General features: G+C 45.4%; 1 protein-coding gene across 1 annotated transcript in view; it reads right to left on the bottom strand.

Annotated features, from left to right (window-relative positions):
- The window catches only part of LOC123772887 (uncharacterized), a 96,370-nt gene extending 83,078 nt beyond the window's left edge, over positions 1-13,292 (bottom strand). The window contains exon 1 of the mRNA XM_069323307.1: positions 13,184-13,292. The gene's annotated coding sequence lies outside the window, so the exon portion shown is untranslated. The remainder of the gene's footprint in view (positions 1-13,183) is intronic.
- Between the last annotated feature and the right edge of the window lie 11,708 nt (positions 13,293-25,000).

Genomic DNA, 25,000 nt, shown 5'->3' with positions numbered 1-25,000 from the left:
TGATTGGTCGCCGGTCTGGCTGCACCTGCACTCGCCCCCAATACTACCTGATGTCTGGGGTCGCCCCAACATCAGTCTTCAGAATGTTCCGTGCTTTCGTAGCCAGCACTCCTCCCAGCTAGACGTTAGCGTGTACTGAGAGAGGTGGTGGCTTTAAGCCAATATTCCAGCACCTCCCACTTAACTTTTGTGTTGCACTTCTTGTTATTTTGCCTTAACGTAACTTTTCATTGTGTCATTTAAGAATTCTTATTATTTTGATTCATTGATTTTATTATAAGAATTTGTTTGTGCATTATTTTCATGTTTTGATTTATTTAACGTCATTAAAATTTCATTGTTAAAGTTTTACTTGTGTTTTGTGTGTCTTCTCCTTACCTTACCACAGACGAAGTTCCAGTTTTTCTATTTTTTTTTATAACTATGTGACGAGGCCATACCCCTAGCCTTAAACAGCCGAACACCAACGCGTTACCGTCACAAGTTATATGGGGGCCTGTCCTAGGAGCCTCACTCAGGTACTGGTGCCAAGTGGTAATTTATGGTAAGCGTATTTAACTCTGTTAACGTAGCTTTACTATTTTTCATTCAATTTCATTTTTTATAAGGTGCGGTGTATTGTGCATTACGAGAGTAACATATAGTGAAGGTGAGACAACTTTGGATTACGTGGTGACTGTAGGCCGCAGTCATACTCTTAATTGGTCATCTCTCCCTCCTTGTTATTACTCGTATTTACCATCTATGTCCCTTGAATATTTCTCATTCTGACAGATCATCATATTGGTACCCTGGTACTGTGGTCTGCCCCGGGTCAAGAGTACCCAATCTTCTGCAATCTGACTGTAGGAGGACAAAGAGGGCCATAGTTCCTCTAGCTCGAACTTTAGTTGCTGAATTGGGACCTCAGCAGCAGTTCTCGTCACCAGTTGACACCTCGCACCCCTACACGTCAGTCAGAGATGATGATACATACAACGGTAGGGAATTAGCTTATTTTTTCAGAGCACAAAAGTTCGCTAATTCTGTAAGTATCATATTAAATTCAGTGGGAAAAACTTGCTTTATGTCCTATAGAGACTTGGCAAGGTATGCCTACATTCTTGGACTACCAATTTTACTTTTGAAGCATTTAACTGTTTCATTTGTTTTCGAAACTTTGTTTCATTTGTTAGTAGGATTTTCTTGCCCTTATTCTCTTACATGAGTACCGGGTACAAGATTTCCTGCGCCCTTGATTTAATTTAATCATTTAATATCTTTCACTTAACGTTAATTGTTAAAGATCACACAGGATAGGTACCAGTTGCCACGTTGTCCTGTTTCTGACATTTCATTATTGAACATTCGTGTACCTTTATTTGCTAATTTCACCATGTTTCGTCTCCAAACTTTCCGTGCAAATCCAGCAGGTGAAATAGGGACTTTGAGTCGTGCCAAGAGGACTGAACTACAAACTCTTGCACATGAGTATCAACTAGAAGTTCCCTACCAAGCCAACAAAAATGACCTACACAACCTGTTGCTGGATTACTATTTAGAGCAAGGTAAGATAGACTCTGAAACTCATGAAACTTACTATATTGCAGAGAAAACTGACTTGGCAACGATGAAACTTAAACTAGAGCTGGCCAAGATTGAACGTGAGCAGCAAAGGGAAGCCCTCGAACAACAAGAACGAGCAGCTGCCATACGAAGGGAAGAACAAGAACGTGAGATTGCCTTACTCCAGGAGCGGGAACGCATACGGCTTGAAACCAAACAACGCGAGTTGGAAATGCAACGTGAACATGACAAGCAACAAGCGACTCTGGCTCTTGAGTGTCGTCAACGGGAATACACGTTGGAAACTTCACACCTCGCTCAACGCCAGCAAGCTACTGCCAATCTTCCCGTCAGTTTTAATATATCACATGCAAGTAAGTTAATGCCATCCTTTGTAGAAGCAGAAGTTGATGTGTTCTTTACCACCTTTGAAACCCTTGCTAATCAACTCAGTTGGCCTGTCGACCAATGGGCAACACTTCTCAGAGTCCATCTTACAGGTAGAGCTGCAGTCACACTCAGTACTTTGGCGTCTGAGAATGACTACTACACTCTGAAACAAGCAGTGTTAGACGCCTACCTACTCTCTACTGAAAGTTATAGAAGGAAATTCCGTGACCACCTGAAGGCAAGTACCACTACCTTCCTCGAGTTTGCTAACACGAAACGGAGGTATTTCATGAAATGGCTAGAAGCAGCACATGTCTCTACTTTTACAGAACTCGTCAACCTGATGCTTGTTGAAGAATTCTTGAGACGTGTGCCGCCTCCTGTCCGCCTCTACTTAGCAGATAAAGAAGAAACCGACTACCTGAAGTGTGCTAAGTCGGCTGACACTTACAGCCTCATCCACCGGCTGACACCCGAACCATCCTCCAGTAAGAAGTCGTGGTACAGTTACGAGAAGGTGAGCCCCGATCAAGCTGGTTCACAACTGTACTGCAAGTATTGTAGACTCTATGGACATACCATAGACAAGTGTGGTAAGTCTCAATACAAGGGAACCACTGACCAACAACGACCCAAACCAACTCCTCCTAAGTCCGGTAAGCCTGTGATGAATGTTGGTGTTGATGTTAATGATCTTTCTCTTTTCAGTAACCACCTGTATACTGGAACTGTCTCTGCCAACGGTTCAAATCCGGAGGGACGTTTCAAATTGAAGATCTTGAGGGACACAGCGGCTCTACAATCGATCATCTTGAAGTCGGCTGTGCCCAACATAGTCTACACCGGGGAAACAGTCTTCATCACTGACCTCACTGCTACCACTCCATACCCTCTCGCCAGAGTCCACCTGGATTGTCCCTACGTGAACGGGGAAGTCCAAGTCGCCGTCAGGGAAAAGCCTTTTCCCATGCCTGGAGTGCAACTTCTCCTAGGCAACGACTTGGCAGAAGACCTGCAACCAACCAACCTGATCGTCATGGACAAACCCCAGGTGTGTAACTCTGTGCCAAGTAACCCTATTCTTGAGTATGTTCCAGCAGAGGTTCAAGAGAGTGATGATGTTTCTCCTCCGGTTCTCGTGACCACCCGTGCACAAGCCGCACGTCCACAGCCAGCCGACTCTACTGCTACCGCTGTCCCTCAAGACCCTCAGAAACTACCCCCGCATCTGACCAAGTTGGAGTTCCGTAAGTTGCAGAGGGAAGATCTTACTTTAACACCATTGTTTTTCCAGGCTGAGACTCAACCCGACAGTATTCCTGGGTTCTTCCTAGAGAACGACTTGCTCTACCGCAGATATAGACCCAGTAAACTGAAGGAGGAGGACGATTGGGCCAACACCGAACAACTTGTGATTCCCACCAGCCTGCGGCCCACTATTCTACACCTGGCCCACGGAGCATTCTCCCACTACGGCTTCAACAAGACTTACCATGGGATTCGTCAAGACTACTACTGGCCAGGTATGGTAAACAACGTCAAACGGTACGTAAAACAGTGTCATACATGTCAGATGGCAGGCAAACCGAACGTCTCCATTCCCAGAGCACCACTGATTCCCATACAGGTGCCTGCGGAACCTTTCCACAGACTCATAATAGACTGTGTTGGTCCTTTACCTCGGACCAGTTCAGGTAACGCCTACATCCTAACCATCCTGTGTCCTACCACCAGATTTCCCATAGCAGTTCCAGTGAAGAACATCACGGCTGCTACGGTTATCAAACATCTACTGAAGATCTTCACTCAATACGGATTTCCCAGGGAGATTCAAAGTGACTGTGGCACCAACTTCACCAGTGATCTCTTCAAAAGGACACTGGAGGAGTTCAACATCAAACAGGTATTGTCCAGCCCCTATCATCCTGCTTCACAGGGTTCTCTTGAACGTAGTCATCAGACCATCAAAGCACTCTTGAAAAAGTTTTGTAGTGAAACCTCAAAGGATTGGGATAAGCAGATTGACCTAATAATGTGTATTTTCAGAAGTCTCCCCAATGAGTCCCTAGGAGTATCTCCTTATGAGATGCTCTACGGCCGTAAGTGCCGTACTCCCCTTAAGGCTTTCAAAGACTCTCTCAGAGATGCCACCTTCAGTGAGCATCAGAATGTGCCCCAGTTTCTTCAAAACCTTCAGCACATTCTAGAGAGAGTCCACCGCTTTGCCCATGATAATCTATTGAAAGCCCAGGTGAGAATGAAGACTCATTACGACCAGACCAGCAAAGTAAGAAAATTCAAGCCGGGAGACTTCGTCCTTGCTTATTTCCCTATCCCAGGTTCACCTTTACAAAACAGATTTTCAGGACCCTACTGCGTCAAAGAGTGCAGGAATAATAATAATTATGTGATAGAGACTCCAGATAGGCGGCGGAAGACCCAGCTGTGCCACGTCAACCTCCTGAAGCAATATAATGGTACTCCTCCCACTGTCTTGATTAACTATTCCACATTCACAGAACCCTACATCCACAGTGAGACCTTCCCAGCTTCTTCTCCCGAAAGCACTGACAAGGAGTCGGCGCTTTCTAATTCCAAAATCCTTAATGATCTTCCCAAATGCTTTCAGGATAATAATCGTGCTCCTATGCCCTCTTCTAATTCCACTCTCACCTCGTCAGATAAGCCCTTCATCCTCCATGTCGACGCCAATGGTACCGACGTGGGTGGTGTCGTGATGCAGCAACGAGGCGAGAAGAATACACCTGTCAGCGACTACTGCTACAAGGATCTACGGAACAATTGGCAAGGAGCTACTCTTCCTCATCCTGAAGCTTCAGCACTTCACTCCACACCTGAAAAGTGCTCGGTCCACCATCAATACGGACCACACCACCCTACACCTCCTGCAGCACGCCCACTTCTCATCTCAACGTCTTCTACTATGGGCTTGCTACCTGCAGAAATTCAACCTGGAGACACGCTATACCAAGAGTCTGACAACATCTTAGCCCATGATCTCTCCAGAGTTTATGAAGTAGAAGCAACTCCATCCATTACTCCACCACATAACGACGTACTTCTTCCAGAACCGCAGGCTTCGGGGGAGAGTTGTGACGATAATCTCCTTCAAGAGATTGAGCCTGCTCTTCCCTCCAAAATTACGTCTTCACAATTATATAAAAAGACTATGGAAGAAATGTCCAACAACGACAACAACACCAGCACCAGCAAGGCTTGCCAGGGTGAGCAGAAACGTATGCATCCAGCCACCTGTTCGAACTCCAACCACCAAACTACCCGTTGATCGCTACGGCTCCGCTGATTGGTCGCCGGTCTGGCTGCACCTGCACTCGCCCCCAATACTACCTGATGTCTGGGGTCGCCCCAACATCAGTCTTCAGAATGTTCCGTGCTTTCGTAGCCAGCACTCCTCCCAGCTAGACGTTAGCGTGTACTGAGAGAGGTGGTGGCTTTAAGCCAATATTCCAGCACCTCCCACTTAACTTTTGTGTTGCACTTCTTGTTATTTTGCCTTAACGTAACTTTTCATTGTGTCATTTAAGAATTCTTATTATTTTGATTCATTGATTTTATTATAAGAATTTGTTTGTGCATTATTTTCATGTTTTGATTTATTTAACGTCATTAAAATTTCATTGTTAAAGTTTTACTTGTGTTTTGTGTGTCTTCTCCTTACCTTACCACAGACGAAGTTCCAGTTTTTCTATTTTTTTTATAACTATGTGACGAGGCCATACCCCTAGCCTTAAACAGCCGAACACCAACGCGTTACCGTCACAATATATATAGAGTCCATTACATATTTCAGGGCCATATGGTATATTATAAACTATGGCTTTTAGAGATCTGCCTTTTATTAGTGATACAAAGGAGAAAATAGCATAAATATTTCGGACTTTTAGTTTTGTATCTTTAATCTTTGTATTGCTGTAGTTGAAGGAGCTGTAGTGGGGGGGGGGAGGGGGGGGGGAGGGTGGGGGATGGTGGGGAGGGGGGAGGGGGGAGGGGGGGGGGTTGTAGTAGCATTAGTAGCTGTGCCTCCTTAATTAGGTTCTTGAAGGCTGTTGTGACTCTCACTAGACTATACAGCTGACGGAAAGAGGTTTGGTGTTATATCAACTGCTAGGTCTTTTTTTTTTCTCCATTTGCTAAGAGAACCGGTCGGCCGAGCGGACAGCACGCTGGACTTGTGATCCTGTAGTCCTGGGTTTGATCCCAGGCGAGAAACAATGGGCAGAGTTTCTTTCACTCTATGCCCCTGTTACCTAGCAGTAAAATAGGTACCTGGGTGTTAGTCAGCTGTCACGGGCTGCTTCCTGGGGGGTGGAGGCCTGGTCGAGGACCGGGCCGCGGGGACACTAAAGCCCCGAAATCATCTCAAGATAACCTCTAAAGATAGGGAGGTAGTTTCCCCTTCATCGTGTACTGATCTTTCGGTCTCCTGGCTCTCCTCACCTTGCACTTGCCGGTCTTAACCTCTAGCAGCCATTTCCCAGGAACAGCTCTACAGCTTGGTTAAGTCATCTTCTTGAGGTTATCTTGAGACGATTTCGGGGCTTTTAGTGTCCCCGCGGCCCGGTCCTCGACCAGGCCTCCACCCCCCAGGAAGTAGCCCGTGACAGCTGACTAACACCCAGGTACTTATTTTACTGCTAGGTAACAGGGGGCATAGGGTGAAAGAAACTCTGCCCATTGTTTCTCGCCGGCGCCCGGGATCGAACCCGGGACCACAGGATCACAAGTCCAGTGTGCTGTCAGCTCGGCCGACCGGCTCCTGGAGAGCCGATCTTGGAGAGCCTTTCAATGGTCTTCTGTTACAACTCTTGTCATTAGTTTTGCATCATTTGTAAACATGGACATATAAGAATATGTCGACAATCGACTTGAGAATGGTCCAGGGCTAAAACGTCGTCGTCCCTTCACCTTCTAGTGTGTGGTCTGGTCAACATACTTCAGCCACGTTATTGTGACTCATCGTCTGCCTCGACGTATAAGATTCGACTCCTGTAGACTTGGGGTCAGCCTTAGACGCTGTTGAAGAGGGCGTGAAAATCATCTGTATAAAGTGATTACGTCTGCCTCGACATATAAGATTCGACTCCTGTAGACTTGGGGTCAGCCTTAGACGCTGTTGAAGAGGGCGTGAAAATCATCTGTATAAAGTGATTACGTCTGCCTCGACATATAAGATTCGACTCCTGTAGACTTGGGGTCAGCCTTAGACGCTGTTGAAGAGGGCGTGAAAATCATCTGTATAAAGTGATTACGTCTGCCTCGACATATAAGATTCGACTCCTGTAGACTTGGGGTCAGCCTTAGACGCTGTTGAAGAGGGCGTGAAAATCATCTGTATAAAGTGATTACGTCTGCCTCGACATATAAGATTCGACTCCTGTAGACTTGGGGTCAGCCTTAGACGCTGTTGAAGAGGGCGTGAAAATCATCTGTATAAAGTGATTAGTTTACATTAGACCTGTAAACCGTAGTCTCATCGTCAGACATTCATATGTTGTTAGTTTAAGACTTTCTCTTAAGTAAATAACTCTCTGGAAGCTTAAGTATATAAACCAAGCTATAAATGTACTAAATTGACTTTGATCAGTAAATATGTTTCATATTTCTTTTTGTATTACAGCAATAAGGAATAGTGTGGGTTCCAGCAACGACCCTTTAGGTACTCCGCTTGTTACCTTTTAAGGTACTTCTTGCCTCCCTCACTGTCACACTCTGGCTCCTGTCTGTTTGGTAGCTCCTTCCTTCTTGAGGTTATAGGTTATCTTGAGATGATTTCGGGGCTTTAGTGTCCCCGCGGCCCGGTCCTCGACCAGGCCTCCACCCCCAGGAAGCAGCCCGTGACAGCTGACTGACACCCAGGTACCTATTTACTGCTAGGTCACAGGGGCATTCAGGGTGAAAGAAACTTTGCTCATTTGTTTCTGCCTCATGCGGGAATCGAACCCGCGCCACAGAATTACGAGTCCTGCGCGCTATCCACCAGGCTCCGAGACCCCTACTTATCCTTACCCCGACATCCTTACCCATGTTAAGGTTTTTTTCCCCATGTAATCTCGCCTGCTTCTTGAGTAGTCGTAATCTTCTGTGTGGTACTGAATCAAAGGCTTCTTGAAAGTCCAGAAATAGGCACTGCGACCTTTTTCTGTCTTGCCTAATTTTCGTTACCTTATCGTTGAACTCCATTAATTTCGTTAGGCGTGGTTTACCTATCATAAAGCCTTAATGATGGTTGCTTACAGACCTAATTCTTTCTAGGTGTGTAGAAAGTCTTAGCAGTATTATTTAAAGTACTTTTCAAGGGGTGATTGTGAGTGATACTGGTCCGTAGTTAAGTGTCTCTTCTCTATCTCCTTTCTTGTAGATTGGTATGACATTTGCCGTCATCAAGCAGCTGGGCAAGTCCCCTGTTTAAGGGCCTCATTATAGATCAGTGTTAGAGGTACGCTGAGGAGCTGTGCTGCTTCTTTTAACATCCATGTTGATACTTAATCTGGCCCAATAGCTTTAGTGTCAAGTGATTCTAGCTATTTTTTCTTACTTCCTCTGTTATTGCTGCAACATTTGAATGTTTTTCGCCAGGGTTTATTTCCTCGTCTAGTTCTGGGAGCTGTTTAGGCTCCGTAGTGAACACTCTATGGAAGCTGACGTTGAACTCCTCACAACCTTACCTTGAGGTTACCTTGAGGTGCTTCCGGGGCTTAGCGTCCCCGCGGCCCGGTCGTCGACCAGGCCTCCTGGTTGCCGGACTGATCAACCATGCTGTTGGACGCGGCTGCTCGCAGCCTGACGTACGAGTCACAGCCTGGTTGATCAGGTATCCTTTGGAGGTGTTTATCCAGTTCTCTCTTGAACACTGTGAGGGGTCGGCCAGTTATGTCCCTTATGTGTAGTGGAAGCGTGTTGAACAGTCTCGGGCCTCTGATGTTGATAGTTCTCTCTTGAACACTGTGAGGGGTCGGCCAGTTATGTCCCTTATGTGTAGTGGAAGCGTGTTGAACAGTCTCGGGCCTCTGATGTTGATAGTTCTCTCTTGAACACTGTGAGGGGTCGGCCAGTTATGTCCCTTATGTGTAGTGGAAGCGTGTTGAACAGTCTCGGGCCTCTGATGTTGATAGTTCTCTCTTGAACACTGTGAGGGGTCGGCCAGTTATGTCCCTTATGTGTAGTGGAAGCGTGTTGAACAGTCTCGGGCCTCTGATGTTGATAGTTCTCTCTTGAACACTGTGAGGGGTCGGCCAGTTATGTCCCTTATGTGTAGTGGAAGCGTGTTGAACAGTCTCGGGCCTCTGATGTTGATAGTTCTCTCTTGAACACTGTGAGGGGTCGGCCAGTTATGCCCCTTATGTGTAGTGGAAGCGTGTTGAACAGTCTCGGGCCTCTGATGTTGATAGAGTTCTCTCTCAGAGTAACAAGTTTCCATATAATTTCCTGTATATTCAGTTCCCATTTTTCGCAAGCTAGTCACCTAGTGTAGGCGAGGAGTCACAATAACGTGGCTGAAATATGTTGACCAGACCACACACTAGAAAGTGAAGGGACGACGACGACGTTTCGGTCCGTCCTGGATTGTGAGAATGAGAGTTGATGGACTGCCAAGTTGATGCGACACAATCGACTTGGAGACATTGTGACAACATTGAGGGGACATTTTGACAACATTGAGGGGACATTTTGACAACATTGAGGGGACATTTTGACAACATTGAGGGGACATTTTGACAACATTGAGGGGACATTTTGACAACATTGAGGGGACATTTTGACAACATTGAGGGGACATTTTGACAACATTGAGGGGACATTTTGACAACATTGAGGGGACATTTTGACAACATTGAGGGAACATTTTGACAACATTGAGGGAACATTTTGACAACATTGAGGGGACATTTTGACAACATTGAGGGGACATTTTGACAACATTGAGGGGGACATTTTGACAACATTGAGGGGACATTTTGACAACATTGAGGGGACATTTTGACAACATTGGGATACATTGTAATTGAGAATGGTCCAGGACGGACCGAAACATCGTCGTCCCTTCACTTTCTAGTGTGTGGTCTGGTCAACATTGTTACTTAATCATTCACTCTCATTTTCCTTGGTATAGGCCTATGTAATAGTTCAAGTTATTTCTCTTTCGTGTCCAAACACTTGAGCTGGACGGTAGAGCGACGGTCTCGCTTCATGCAGGTCGGCGTTCAATCCCCCGAGACCGTCCACAAGTATTTGAGCACCATTCCTTTCCCCCCGTCCCATCCCAAATCCTTATCCTGACCCCCTTCCCAGTGCTATATAGTCATGATGGCTTGTCGCTTTCCCCCTGATAATTCTCTCTCTCTCTCTGCCATAGAAGCAATATTTTTTTCATAGTTTCTTTCTGATAATTTTCTATTTTACATATTCATTTCTAGTCCTGTTGTAGCTACATATTTTCTCTATTTTACACATTCATTTCTAGTCCTGTTGTAGCTACATATTTTCCTCTATTTTACATATTCATTTCTAGTCCTGTTGTAGCTACATATTTTCTCTATTTTACACATTCATTTCTAGTCCTGTTGTAGCTACATATTTTCCTCTATTTTACACATTCATTTCTAGTCCTGTTGTAGCTACATATTTTCTCTATTTTACATATTCATTTCTAGTCCTGTTGTAGCTACATATTTTCTCTATTTTACATATTCATTCCTTTGTCCTGTAGTAGCTACATATTTTCTCTATTTTACATATTCATTCCTTGTCCTGTAGTAGCTACATATTTTCTCTATTTTACATATTCATTCCTTGTCCTGTAGTAGCTACATATTTTCTCTATTTTACATATTCATTCCTTTGTCCTGTAGTAGCTACATATTTTCTCTATTTTACATATTCATTCCTTGTCCTGTAGTAGCTACATATTTTCTCTATTTTACATATTCATTCCTTGTCCTGTAGTAGCTACATATTTTCTCTATTTTACATATTCATTCCTTGTCCTGTAGTAGCTACATATTTTCTCTATTTTACATATTCATTTCTAGTCCTGTTGTAGCTACATATGTCCTCTCTATTTCCTTCAGTCCCTCCTTCTTTTCGCTTTTACTGCATGGAACTGTCTATTGAACCACGCAATAGACAGTTCTATTCTTCTATTATTTGCATCTTATTACTGCTATGAATCTTTCTTCTATCTCCTTACACCTCAGTCTGACTTGGTCCATCATGCTGTTGTTGTTTAAGATTCGCTACTTGGAACAAAAAGTTCCAAGTAGCACGGGCTATGGCGAGCCCGTGGTTGGTCCATCATATCCGGGACCATCTCTCTTGAGTTGTTCACTTCCCAGATACTCTCTTACTTTCATGTAGTCACTTGTGGGGCCAGATTCACGAAGCAGTTACGCAAGCACTTACCAACCTGGGGATAGATTCACGAAGCAGTTACGCAAGCACTTACGAACCTGGGGCCAGATTCACGAAGCAGTTACGCAAGCACTTACGAACCTGGGGCCAGATTCACGAAGCAGTTACGCAAGCACTTACGAACCTGGGGCCAGATTCACGAAGCAGTTACGCATGCACTTACGAACCTGGGGATAGATTCACGAAGCAGTTACGCAAGCACTTACGAACCTGGGGATAGATTCACGAAGCAGTTACGCAAGCACTTACGAACCTGGGGATAGATTCACGAAGCAGTTACGCTAGCACTTACTAACCTGGGGATAGATTCACGAAGCAGTTACGCAAGCACTTACGAACCTGGGGATAGATTCACGAAGCAGTTACGCAAGTACTTTACGAACGTGTACATCTTTCCTCAATCTCAGAGTGTGTGTGTGTGTGTGTGTGTGTGTGTGTGTGTGTGTGTGTGTGTGTGTGTGTGTGTGTGTGTGTGTGTGTGTGTGTGTGTGTGTGTTTGAAACCTCAGAGTATCCCATCTGGCACTGTCATCACAGTCTGCTTCATCACTGCAGATATATTACCAGTCTCACTGTCACAAGGCCAAAGTTGTTTCAAGGCTTCGCGGCACCTGGCGACCATCTTAAGACGGCACTTACAACACAAGGCGATCAGGCAGACTCAATTTACTCAACTTTTAACCTAATATCAATAACTTTCAATCTAGTCACCCTTTTGTCTTAAAACTGTCACCCCCTTTGTCTTCAAGCTATATATATACATTATGTATATATATATATATATATATATATATATATATATATATATATATATATATATATATATATATATATGAATGAGAGAGAGAAAGAGAGAGAGAGAGAGAGACAGAGAGAGACAGAGAGAGACAGAGAGAGACAGAGAGAGACAGAGAGAGAGAGAGACAGAGAGAGAGAGAGAGAGAGAGAGAGAGAGAGAGAGAGAGAGAGAGAGAGAGAGAGAGAGAGAGAGAGAGAGACAGAGACAGAGACAGAGAGAGAGAGAGAGAGAGAGAGAGAGAGAGAGAGAGAGAGAGAGAGAGACAGAGAGAGAGAGAGACAGAGAGAGAGAGAGAGAGAGAGAGAGAGAGAGAGAGAGAGAGAGAGAGAGAGAGAGAGAGAGAGAGAGAGAGAGAGAGAGAGAGAGAGAGAGAGAGACAGAGAGAGAGAGAGAGAGAGAGAGAGAGAGAGAGAGAGAGAGAGAGAGAGAGAGAGAGAGAGAGAGAGAGAGAGACAGAGAGAGAGAGAGAGAGAGAGAGAGAGAGAGAGAGAGAGAGAGAGAGAGAGAGAGAGAGAGACAGAGAGAGAGACAGAGAGAGAGAGAGAGAGAGAGAGAGAGAGAGAGAGAGAGAGAGAGAGAGAGAGAGAGAGAGAGAGAGAGAGAGAGAGAGAGAGAGAGAGAGAGAGAGACAGAGAGAGAGAGAGAGAGAGAGAGAGAGAGAGAGAGAGAGAGAGAGAGAGAGAGACAGAGACAGAGACAGAGACAGAGAGAGAGAGAGAGACGTTGCTTAGAAATTTCTAAGCTTTCTAAGCAAGAGAAAGCTAGAAGCTGCCTCCACCAAGCCACTGTAACTTCTCTATACACACAACGGTTTAGCTATCGTCATCTGCACGCGGAAAATTCTCTCTCTCACTTTCTCTAAGAGCCAGAGAACTTTCTGTGAACTTGGGAGAGAAAAATTCGAACCAAAATCCCAAAACTTTCACCACATCAAATCTGGATCTAACAAGATTAAAAAAATCACTTCAAAAATATAACACACACACTTTCGCTATCATACCTGTTAAGCAGACGACGTACGGTAGATATCCAATATATAAATGGAACGAAAGTAATATATAAGGTGAGACAAAGCAGGAGTCGCGTGCTCCCCCGACCACATCTACGCACAGACTGACTCGCTCCGCCTCGTACAGGCTCAGACGCCAGCTCGGTCCAGAGTTGCCAAATAGTGAATTATTTACACTGTTGCCATTTCATTATTTTTATTATATAATTATTATTATTATTATTATACGCCTGACGAAGACGCTCTATCATCATATCTTGAGATGATGTCGGGGCTTTAGTGTCCCCGCGGCCCGGTCCTCGACCAGGCCTCCACCCCCCAGGAAGCAGCCCGTGACAGCTGACTAACACCCAGGTACCTATTTTACTGCTAGATAACAGGGGCATAGGGTGAAAGAAACTCTGCCCATTGTTTCTCCCCGGCGCCTGGGATCGAACCCGGGACTACATTATCACAAGTCCAGTGTGCTGTCCGCTCGGCCGACCAGCTCCCTTAGGATAGAAGAGACAGGATCTTAATATTAACGTATACATAATTTAGACGTTAATCTGATTTTCACATTTCCAGAGGATTCAAGTTCAGTAGAACTTCCGGTTACAATTCTTTTGACCCTGTCGTAGCTCAGTCGATTAAGGCAGCGTCTGGGATGCTCTCAGACGTAGGTTCGAATCCTCGTCACGGCCCCTTGTGGATTAGATGTATATATGTATTAAACAATTGATTTTTTTATAATGTATTATTTTTGGGTATAAATTTATATTTTTGAAGGAAGAATTGTGGTTCATTAGGATCTTGAGACTATTGCATCACTTGACTTGTCTAAACCACTGATTACAAGACGAATTATGATTGATAAAGAGATAAAATATTAGCCAATCAGCGTGCAGCTCAATGTCATAATTTAAGGCTCGTTAGTTGCTCACTTGACCTTTGACCCCGAGTGAGAAGTAGGCATGATTAACACCGACCTCTATATAACGAACTCAGCGGAAGATCTGTTTAAGAATTAGGTGATGATTGCTTCCTTACGCAACGCATTAAGACACTATGGGAAATAATATTTTATCTTTGGTTGTTTATGATTCGCTACCTGGAGCAAAAAGTTCTAAGTAGCACGGGCTATGGTGAGCCCGTACCGGCCGGGAGCCGGTCGGCCGAGCGGACAGCACGCTGTACTTGTGATCCTGGGTACGATCCCAGGCGCCGGCGAGAAACAATGGGCAGAGTTTCTTTCACCCTATGCCCCCCCTGTTACCTAGCAGTAAAATAGGTACCTGGGTGTTAGTCAGCTGTCACGGGCTGCTTCCTGGGGGTGGAGGCCTGGTCGAGGACCGGGCCGTGGGGACACTAAAGCCCCGAAATCATCTCAAGATAAGCCTGTGTTATCCTTGGTCTTAACTAACAAACACAAATTGATAGCATCAAAATATTGCCCCGAAAGGAATATTACACCAGTTGATTGACAGTTGAGAGGCGGGACCAAAGAGCCAAAGCTCAACCCCCGCAAGCACAATTAGGTGAGTACAATTAGGTGAGTACATCAAAAGAATTTGCCGGACACGCTAATGGTTTTACAAGAATGTAAAACCATCATTACTATGTACTGTCTTAACCCCCAATGTACCTTCTTGTATATCAATAAATACATAAATAAATTAATATATAAAATAGGGAGTTAAATAGGAGCAGAGATTACTAGGTAATCAGATTTAACATAGAATAGATGTGTAAGAAAGAGAGTTGTTTTTCAAGTGCCAGGGGCCAGACTCACGAAGCAGTTACGCAAGCACTTACGAACCTGGGGCCAGATTCACGAAGCAGTTACGCAAGCATTTACGAACCTGGGGCCAGATTCACGAAGCAGTTACGCAAGCACTTACGAACCTGGGGCCAGATTCACGAAGCAGTTATGCAAGCACTTACGAACCTGGGGCCAGATTCACGAAGCAGTTACGCAAGCACTTACGAACCTGGGGCCAGATACACGAAGCAGTTACGCAAGCACTTACGAACCTGGGGCCAGATTCACGAAGCAGTTACGCAAGCACCTACGAACCTGGGGCCAGATTCACGAAGCAGTTACGCAAGCACTTACGAACCTGGGGCCAGATTCACGAAGCAGTTACGCAAGCACTTTACGAACCTGGGGCCAGATTCACGAAGCAGTTACGCAAGCACTTACGAACCTGGGGCCAGATTCACGAAGCAGTTACGCAAGCACTTACGAACCTGGGGCCAGATTCACGAAGCAATTACGCAAGCACTTACGAACCTGGGGCCAGATTCACGAAGCAGTTATGCAAGCACTTACGAACCTGGGGCCAGATTCACGAAGCAGTTACGCAAGCACTTACGAACCTGGGGCCAGATTCACGAAGCAGTTACGCAAGCACTTACGAACCTGGGGCCAGATTCACGAAGCAGTTACGCAAGCACCTACGAACCTGGGGCCAGATTCACGAAGCAGTTACGCAAGCACTTACGAACCTGGGGCCAGATTCACGAAGCAGTTACGCAAGCACTTACGAACCTGGGGCCAGATTCACGAAGCAGTTACGCAAGCACTTACGAACCTGGGGCCAGATTCACGAAGCAGTTACGCAAGCACTTACGAACCTGGGGCCAGATTCACGAAGCAGTTACGCAAGCATTTACGAACCTGGGGCCAGATTCACGAAGCAGTTACGCAAGCACTTACGAACCTGGGGCCAGATTCACGAAGCAGTTATGCAAGCACTTACGAACCTGGGGCCAGATTCACGAAGCAGTTACGCAAGCACTTACGAACCTGGGGCCAGATACACGAAGCAGTTACGCAAGCACTTACGAACCTGGGGCCAGATTCACGAAGCAGTTACGCAAGCACCTACGAACCTGGGGCCAGATTCACGAAGCAGTTACGCAAGCACTTACGAACCTGGGGCCAGATTCACGAAGCAGTTACGCAAGCACTTACGAACCTGGGGCCAGATTCACGAAGCAGTTACGCAAGCATTTACGAACCTGGGGCCAGATTCACGAAGCAGTTACGCAAGCACTTACGAACCTGGGGCCAGATTCACGAAGCAATTACGCAAGCACTTACGAACCTGGGGCCAGATTCACGAAGCAGTTATGCAAGCACTTACGAACCTGGGGCCAGATTCACGAAGCAGTTACGCAAGCACTTACGAACCTGGGGCCAGATTCACGAAGCAGTTACGCAAGCACTTACGAACCTGGGGCCAGATTCACGAAGCAGTTACGCAAGCACCTACGAACCTGGGGCCAGATTCACGAAGCAGTTACGCAAGCACTTACGAACCTGGGGCCAGATTCACGAAGCAGTTACGCAAGCACTTACGAACCTGGGGCCAGATTCACGAAGCAGTTACGCAAGCACTTACGAACCTGGGGCCAGATTCACGAAGCAGTTACGCAAGCACTTACGAACCTGGGGCCAGATTCACGAAGCAGTTACGCAAGCACTTACGAACCTGGGGCCAGATTCACGAAGCAGTTACGCAAGCACTTACCAACCTGGGGCCAGATTCACGAAGCAGTTACGCAAGCACTTACGAACCTGGGGCCAGATTCACGAAGCAGTTACGCAAGCACCTACGAACCTGGGGCCAGATTCACGAAGCAGTTACGCAAGCACTTACGAACCTGGGGCCAGATTCACGAAGCAGTTACGCAAGCACTTACGAACCTGGGGCCAGATTCACGAAGCAGTTACGCAAGCACTTACGAACCTGGGGCCAGATTCACGAAGCAGTTACGCAAGCACTTACGAACCTGGGGCCAGATTCACGAAGCAGTTACGCAAGCACTTACGAACCTGGGGCCAGATTCACGAAGCAGTTACGCAAGCACTTACGAACCTGGGGCCAGATTCACGAAGCAGTTACGCAAGCACTTACGAACCTGGGGCCAGATTCACGAAGCAGTTACGCAAGCACTTACGAACCTGGGGCCAGATTCACGAAGCAGTTACGCAAGCACTTAAGAACCTGGGGCCAGATTCACGAAGCAGTTACGCAAGCACTTACGAACCTGGGGCCAGATTCACGAAGCAATTACGCAAGCACTTACGAACCTGGGGCCAGATTCACGAAGCAGTTACGCAAGCACTTACGAACCTGGGGCCAGATTCACGAAGCAGTTACGCAAGCACTTACGAACCTGGGGCCAGATTCACGAAGTAGTTACGCAAGCACTCACGAACCTGGGGCCAGATTCACGAAGCAGTTACGCAAGCATTTACGAACCTGGGGCCAGATTCACGAAGCAGTTACGCAAGCACTTACGAACCTGGGGCCAGATTCACGAAGCAGTTACGCAAGCATTTACGAACCTGGGGCCAGATTCACGAAGCAGTTACGCAAGCATTTACGAACCTGGGGCCAGATTCACGAAGCAGTTTCGCAAGCACTTACGAACGTGTACACATTTCCTCAATCTTTGACGGCTTTGTTTACATTTATTAAACAGTTTACAAGCATGAAAACTTGCCAATCAACTGTTGTTATTGTTATAAACAGCCTCCTGGTGCTTCGGAGCTCATTAACTGTTTAATAATTGTAAACAAAGCCGCCAAAGATTGAGAAAAGATGGACAGGTTCGTAAGTGCTTGCGTAACTGCTTCGTGAATCTGGCCCAGATTTCTGAAAAGCTGATTTTTGAGGGACTAAGAAATTTCTTGAGTGGGATAGATTGGACAATCTTGGGCATGGGGGGATTGGGCTATCTTGAAACGAGACGTGAACCCAGCGATGGGTGATTTAAGAAGGGAATTCGATATAGATTCAAATAATAACATTTTATATTGTATATATATAAATATATTGTATATATATACATGTATATATATATATATATATATATATATGTATATATATATATATATATATATATATATATATATATGTGTGTGTGTGTATATCACGAAAATAAACACGTGATTAAGAATGTGACAATGTCAGACCACGGAGGAAGAATGAAACAGGAAATTTCCTTAAGTACTTTCGTATATTAAATACATCTTCAGAAGGTGAAGATGAAGATGAAGGTGAAGATATTCTATGACCTTCTGAAGATGTATTTAATATACGAAAGTAATTAAGGAAATTTCCTGTTTCATTTTTCCTCCGTGGTCTGACATTGTCATATATATGTATATATATACATAAATATATAGCAAGCAAAGCCTAGGATCGTAGTATACCATACAAATTGATTGGATCAAATAATAATAATGACCCGAAATAGATAACTATAGGTCTGAAGAACTTAATAGATAAAAAGATAGCTTGGTACAAAAGGATTAAGACTCGTGAAGTCAGTCTAGCACAAGAATTCGTCCAACTGGTTAGAAAAGTTAAAAAAGATAAGGAAAAATAAAATAAAAGTAATTATATTAAAATAAAATAAAGAAATAAAGAAGACAAAAAAGAAACTTTGAAGTTTGTATAGCTTGGCAAGCAAAGATAAATCCTAAAAGGATTTTTTTTTCAGTTAAGTCTTACAAAGATTATGGAAAAAGATAGGTCCATTAAGAATTGAGAGAGGTCATATATATATATATATATATATATATATATATATATATATATATATATATATATATATATATATATATATATATATATATATATAACTAATAACGACGAAATGAATGGTATTTTAATGAAATATTTTGTCTCTATATTTACTGAAGAAGAACTTAACATTATGCCTTCAGCCGAACAAGTCTCCGTCTTCACAGTCTCCGTGGTGTAGTGGTAAGACACTCGCCTGGCGTTCCGCGAGCGCTTTGTCATGGGTTCGTATCCTGGCCGGGGAGGATTTACTGGGCGCCAATCCTTAACTGTAGCCTCTGTTTAACGCAACAGTAAAATGTGTACTTGGATGAAAAAACGATTCTTCGCGGCAGGGGATCGTATTCCAGGGACCATAGGATTAAGGACTTGCCCGAAACGCTACGCGTACTAGTGGCTCTACAAGAATGTAACAACTCTTGTATATATCTCAAAAAAAAAAAAAAAAAAAAAAAGTCTGTGTTGGCGAAGAAGCGGATAACTTGACTCAATTAGCAGTTACCAAAGAAGGATGTTATTAAACAAATATAACAATTCAAGCCAAACAACTCCCCAGAGGCAGACAAAGTGTTTGCCAGGGTGCTTAAAGAGCTTCGCTTTCAGTAGAAAAACAGCTTTGAGAGCCATTCTCTAACATAATAAATCATTAGAGTCAGGCAGAGCGCCCGAGTCGTGGAGGGCTGCCAACGTAGTCCCAATTTTCAAGAAAGAAGATATGAGAGGAGCCTCGAACTATCTGCCAATTAGCAGATAGTTCGGGTCATTATTCTATGGGTCATAGACCCTATGTTATTTTGGGTCATTATTCGTTTGTTGCGGAAAAACTGCTTGAATCGATAATTGTCAAAAGCCATTCATCACCTTGAAATTCATAGATTAATAAAGGATTCCCAACACGGTTTTCAATTCACAAAGAAATTACATTAACATGATGTATCACGGAGAAAATCGAAAGGAGCTGTGAGGCGGATTCGAACTTATGCTCAAGCAAAAGAATTGCCACCCGAGATTCAACTGAATCCTCTAGGAATCTAAGGGGGATTGGAATCGTCCTTGAACACATTCGGCATTCCTGGAAAGGTCCTTAACTACACCCTGAAGCCAATGGAAACGCCTCATAATAGAATCTGGAAGATTGGGGATACCCCTAAGGAGCTTTAAGATGTTTTGACCATTGATGAAACGTGTTCTAGATCACACCTAAGATGCTGGAGAGCATCTGAGGGTGTTCTGTACGTCTGACGGCTGAGTGGACAGTGCTCAGGATTCATAGTCCTGAGGTCCCGGGTAATATCTCCAGCATCTTTCCCTCCAAGTCAATTTGGGAAGAATTACATAGGTCCTCTGTTATCTCTCAAGGACTCTTAGGGGCTCCAGCGGCCCCTTCCTAGAAGACTAAAGATGCCCCAAGCCACTTGAGAGATAACTACGTGTCTCAGAGAACGAAGCAATTACCAGGACATTTGAGGGGAAACTAAATAAACAAGTCCACAAGGACCGTGATGAGGGTTCATACTTACGCCTGGGATGATCCCAGACGCTGGCTTTAATCGACTAGGCCACGACATAGTTAAAAGAATTGCAACCGGGAATTCCACTGACTTCACACGGATCCTGCAGCCTCTCCGAGACACAAACAAGGGTTTTACACCATTCCCCCATGCACTCGGGCTCTGCCAACAAGCTGTCCTACCTCTGAATTGGAAACTAAATACATATCACACTGCTTTACGAGGTCAGAGAGATGATGCCTCGGCTGAATAGACATTCTAAAAAGAAATTGCTAACAGCCTTATTCTACTACCTGACAGCTAACCAGGCATCTTCGAGAGGTTGTTAATCACTCGTTGGTGGGAACCAAGGAGTGGGCATTGGTGTAGGTGAGAGTGGTTCCACGTATCCAATTATCTCTTTATCGTGTCGTTATCTTTCTACCTGTTATGTCCACCTAAAACACATCCTAGACCCTAGTTACTGCATTTTGAGGTTTATATGAAAAGTCTGTTATTAAAAAATTAAAGTTGAAAATGATTATAGTATTTGGCGTATAAATACGTAAAATAATAATAAAAATAATTAATTATAATAAAGAAACATTATTTATAATTATTATGATAATATTAATAGTTATGTTGATGAAGGTAACAATGTTATATATATATATATATAGAGTATATGCCAGCAAGAAGCATACCACTAAACTAGCACAACAATGGTAGACTATAACAAATGATAACCCCCCCCCCCCCCTTCACCACAACAATAACCAGAGCAGTGATACACAAAGAGATCATTACAATACCAGACCTCCAATTGCCTCAGCCTCCATGGGTCACCAGCTGGGGGCCGGGTTGGAGGCTTTTTTTACACACTGTGCATCCCTTTGTTTTGACCCGTCAGCTGATTTGGGCGCTTTGTTGATGTTTTGGCAGGCGTGCCAACTTTTCCTCGACGCGCAGGTCAGCCAACTGCTTTTCCTCCCTCTCTCTCTCTCTCTACCTTATACCTCTCACCACCACTACACTTTCTCTTTCCCTTTCACCTTCTCTGTTGCGCTATCTTTTGTTCCTTCTCTGTTTTATCTACCGCTTCCTACCCTTCCCTCCTCTCTCTCTCTCTCTCTCTCTCTCTCTCTCTCTCTCTCTCTCTGTCTGTCTGTCTGTCTGTCTCTCTCTCTCTCTCTCTCTCTGTCTGTCTGTCTCTCTCTCTGTCTCTGTCTCTGTCTCTCTCTCCATACTTTCATTTCCTCCACAACATCGTCGCTAAACATACAAAAATCATGCCAGAAACAGCATACAGTTTTAGTAACCTTTCTGAATTCCTTTTGCAATCCAATGGTTACTACTTCCGGTGGTTAGGGGGGGGGGTGGGGGAGGGGGGCTGTTACCCCCCCCCCCATTCCGATTGGGAGTCCACGTGTGTTTATTGGCTGGGTGTTGTGTTGTTGTTTGTTCAGAAGTGTTGTGATATTTTGTTCACCTGTTGAGATGCTAATTGTTCACTATATCAGTTGTTGGTGATAAGATAAGACATCTTATCACACATCTGTCATAAGATATGACAGCTCGATAAGATGGCTACACTCTCCCTCACGTATATAGAACTAACAAGAGAATTGCCCTGAAATGTCTCATTAACCTGTAACCAGAGATCATAAGTCTCTACAAGAATATATTATCAACATACCAACAGCGGACGTCAAGGAGTTTAAAACCCGGGACAACAAGGACATATAAGATGATAATGCAGCTACTTGGAACGATTCTTCAATTGGGACACCACTTACTGCGGTGGGGGGCATAGGAACACCACTTACTGCGGTGGGGGGCATAGGGACACCACCTACTACGGTGGGGGGCATAGGGACACCACCTACTACGGTGGGGGGCATAGGGACACCACCTACTACGGTGGGGGGCATAGGGACACCACCTACTACGGTGGGGGGCATAGGAACACCACCTACTACGGTGGGGGGCATAGGAACACCACCTACTACGGTGGGGGGCATAGGAACACCACCTACTACGGTGGGGGGCATAGGGACACCACCTACTACGGTGGGGGGCATAGGAACACCACCTACTACGGTGGGGGGCATAGGAACACCACCTACTACGGTGGGGGGCATAGGGACACCACCTACTACGGTGGGGGGCATAGGAACACCACCTACTACGGTGGGGGGCATAGGAACACCACCTACTACGGTGGGGGGCATAGGGACACCACCTACTACGGTGGGGGGCATAGGAACACCACCTACTACGGTGGGGGGCATAGGAACACCACCTACTACGGTGGGGGGCATAGGGACACCACCTACTGCGGTGGGGGGGCATAGGAACACCACCTACTACGGTGGGGGGCATAGGGACACCACCTACTGCAGTGGGGGGCATAGGAACACCACCTACTGCAGTGGGGGGCATAGGAACACCACCTACTGCGGTGGGGGGCATAGGAACACCACCTACTACAGTGGGGGCATAGGAACACCACCTACTACAGTGGGGGGCATAGGAACACCACCTACTACGGTGGGGGGCATAGGAACACCACCTACTGTGTCTGAGAAACCGCTTGACGTAGTTAAACCCTCATGTTCGACGGTGTCCATGTAAACACTCGCAAACGAGACAGCTACCCTGGAAACACAAACCGAAACTGTCTCTATTTTCCGCATGTTACAACTTGTAATAAAGTTGTTACATCTTGACTTAACGTGTTTATGACGTATTAGAACGTTGTTACAACTTGCTATATTGGTTGTTATAACTGGTTAGGAGGTGTTTAAACTTGTTCGAACGTTGTACCAACGTCGTAATTTCGGTGTGTGTTTGGCGGGTTAGGGTGTGAATAACCCATCGTCACACCATCTATTTGTTTGTAAACACGACCCTCAGGGCTCAGGAAACATCTTAAGGTAGACGACAAGTCACAATAACGGGGCTAAAGATATAACGACCAAACTACTGATCAGAAGATGGAGAGACGACGACGACGTTTCGGTCCGTCTTGGAGCATTAGCAAGTCATATTTTCACACTTACGACCTGATAATGGTTTAAGATAGACCGAAATGTTATCACAGAAATCACAATAGAGTGATGCATCAAATGATCCAAGTTCATTGGACCTTCTGATTGCAATTCTTTTGACCATGTCGTTATCTTGAGGTTATCTTGAGATGATTTCGGGGCTTTAATGTCCCCGCGGCCCGGTCCTCGACCAGGCCTCCACCCCCAGGAAGCAGCCCGTGACAGCTGACTAACACCCAGGTACCTATTTTACTGCTAGGTAACAGGGGCATAGGGTGAAAGAAACTCTGCCCATTGTTTCTCGCCGGCGCCTGGGATCGAACCCAGGACCACAGGATCACAAGTCCAGCGTGCTGTCCGCTCGGCCGACCGGCTCCTAGCTCAGTCGATTAAGGCAGCTTCTGGGATGCTCTCAGACGCAGGTTCGAATCCAACCCCAAGACTAGTACTTGGGTCAGATGTGAATAAGAGCTGCCTTATATGGGGAATCTCAAGCCTTGTAAAAATTTGTAAGTTATTCTTATGAAATCCAATCTTTTACCATCTCCTAATCAGCATTCTTAACTGATTACACACACTCAAACTCACACAATCCCCCAATCATCAACACAATTCCCTCAACCACTCACCCACTCACACAATCCCCGACACACACACGCCAATCCCCAATCCTAATCAACCTTTCCCCCTCACCCCAATCGCCCCAATCTCCACCCCCCCTCCTACAAACCCCCTTTAACCCTACCTTTCTAGTCGAAAGGAACTCTCACAAAACCACATCTTCTCATCTGTGAGTTTTCGTACAAGCGATTAGAGTCAGCGAGAGGAAAGGGCTTAACGCTAACCACGTCGTCGCATTGTTAAAGATAAGATGATAAGATAAAGATGATAAGATAAAGATGTTAAAGATTGTTCTGGGACTCACGCATGATAACGGTATGGACAGGATAGCGGAGAACGGATCCGATATGCAGGCGATGAATCGACTTGAGAATGGTCCAGGACGGACCGAAACGTCGTCGTCCCTTCAATTTCTAGAGTGTGGTCTGGTCAACGGATCCGATATCATCTTGGGCCAGGGAGAGGAATGTGAAATGACATTCCAAACATTCCTTTTAACCGGATGGTTTGATTATGCGGAGGCATCCGATTCTAACTTAAGTCCGGGAGAGTTTGCTAAGGCTACCATTCCTTTCCCCCCGTCCCATCCCAAATATACTGACCCCTTTCCCAGTGCTATATAGACGTAATGGCTTGGCGCTTTCCCCCTGATAATTCCCTCCACCCTCTGTTCTTCCAGAACATTCCATACTACTAATTTTGTCTACTACTCTCCCTGTATGGGAGCCGGTCGGCCGAGCGGACAGCACGCTGGACTTGTGATCCTGTGGTCCTGGGTTCGATCCCAGGCGCCAGCGAGAAACAATGGGCAGAGTTTCTTTCACCCTATGCCCCTGTTACCTAGCAGTAAAATTGGTACCTGGGTGTTAGTCAGCTGTCACGGGCTGCTTCCTGGGGGTGGAGGCCTGGTCGAGGACCGGGCCGCGGGGACACTAAGCCCCGAAATTATCTCAAGATAACCTCAAGATAACGTCCATACGTGTGTTTTAAGACCCCCCCCCCCATCAAAAGCGATTGTGCTCGGGTTATCTGTTGATTGTACCCGCTTCAAACTGAAGGGAAGCAGTT

The sequence above is a fragment of the Procambarus clarkii genome, chromosome 12, assembly GCF_040958095.1.
Source record: "Procambarus clarkii isolate CNS0578487 chromosome 12, FALCON_Pclarkii_2.0, whole genome shotgun sequence".
NCBI classification, from domain to species: Eukaryota; Metazoa; Arthropoda; class Malacostraca; order Decapoda; family Cambaridae; genus Procambarus; species Procambarus clarkii.
This window is presented reverse-complemented; position numbering and strand designations above follow the sequence as displayed.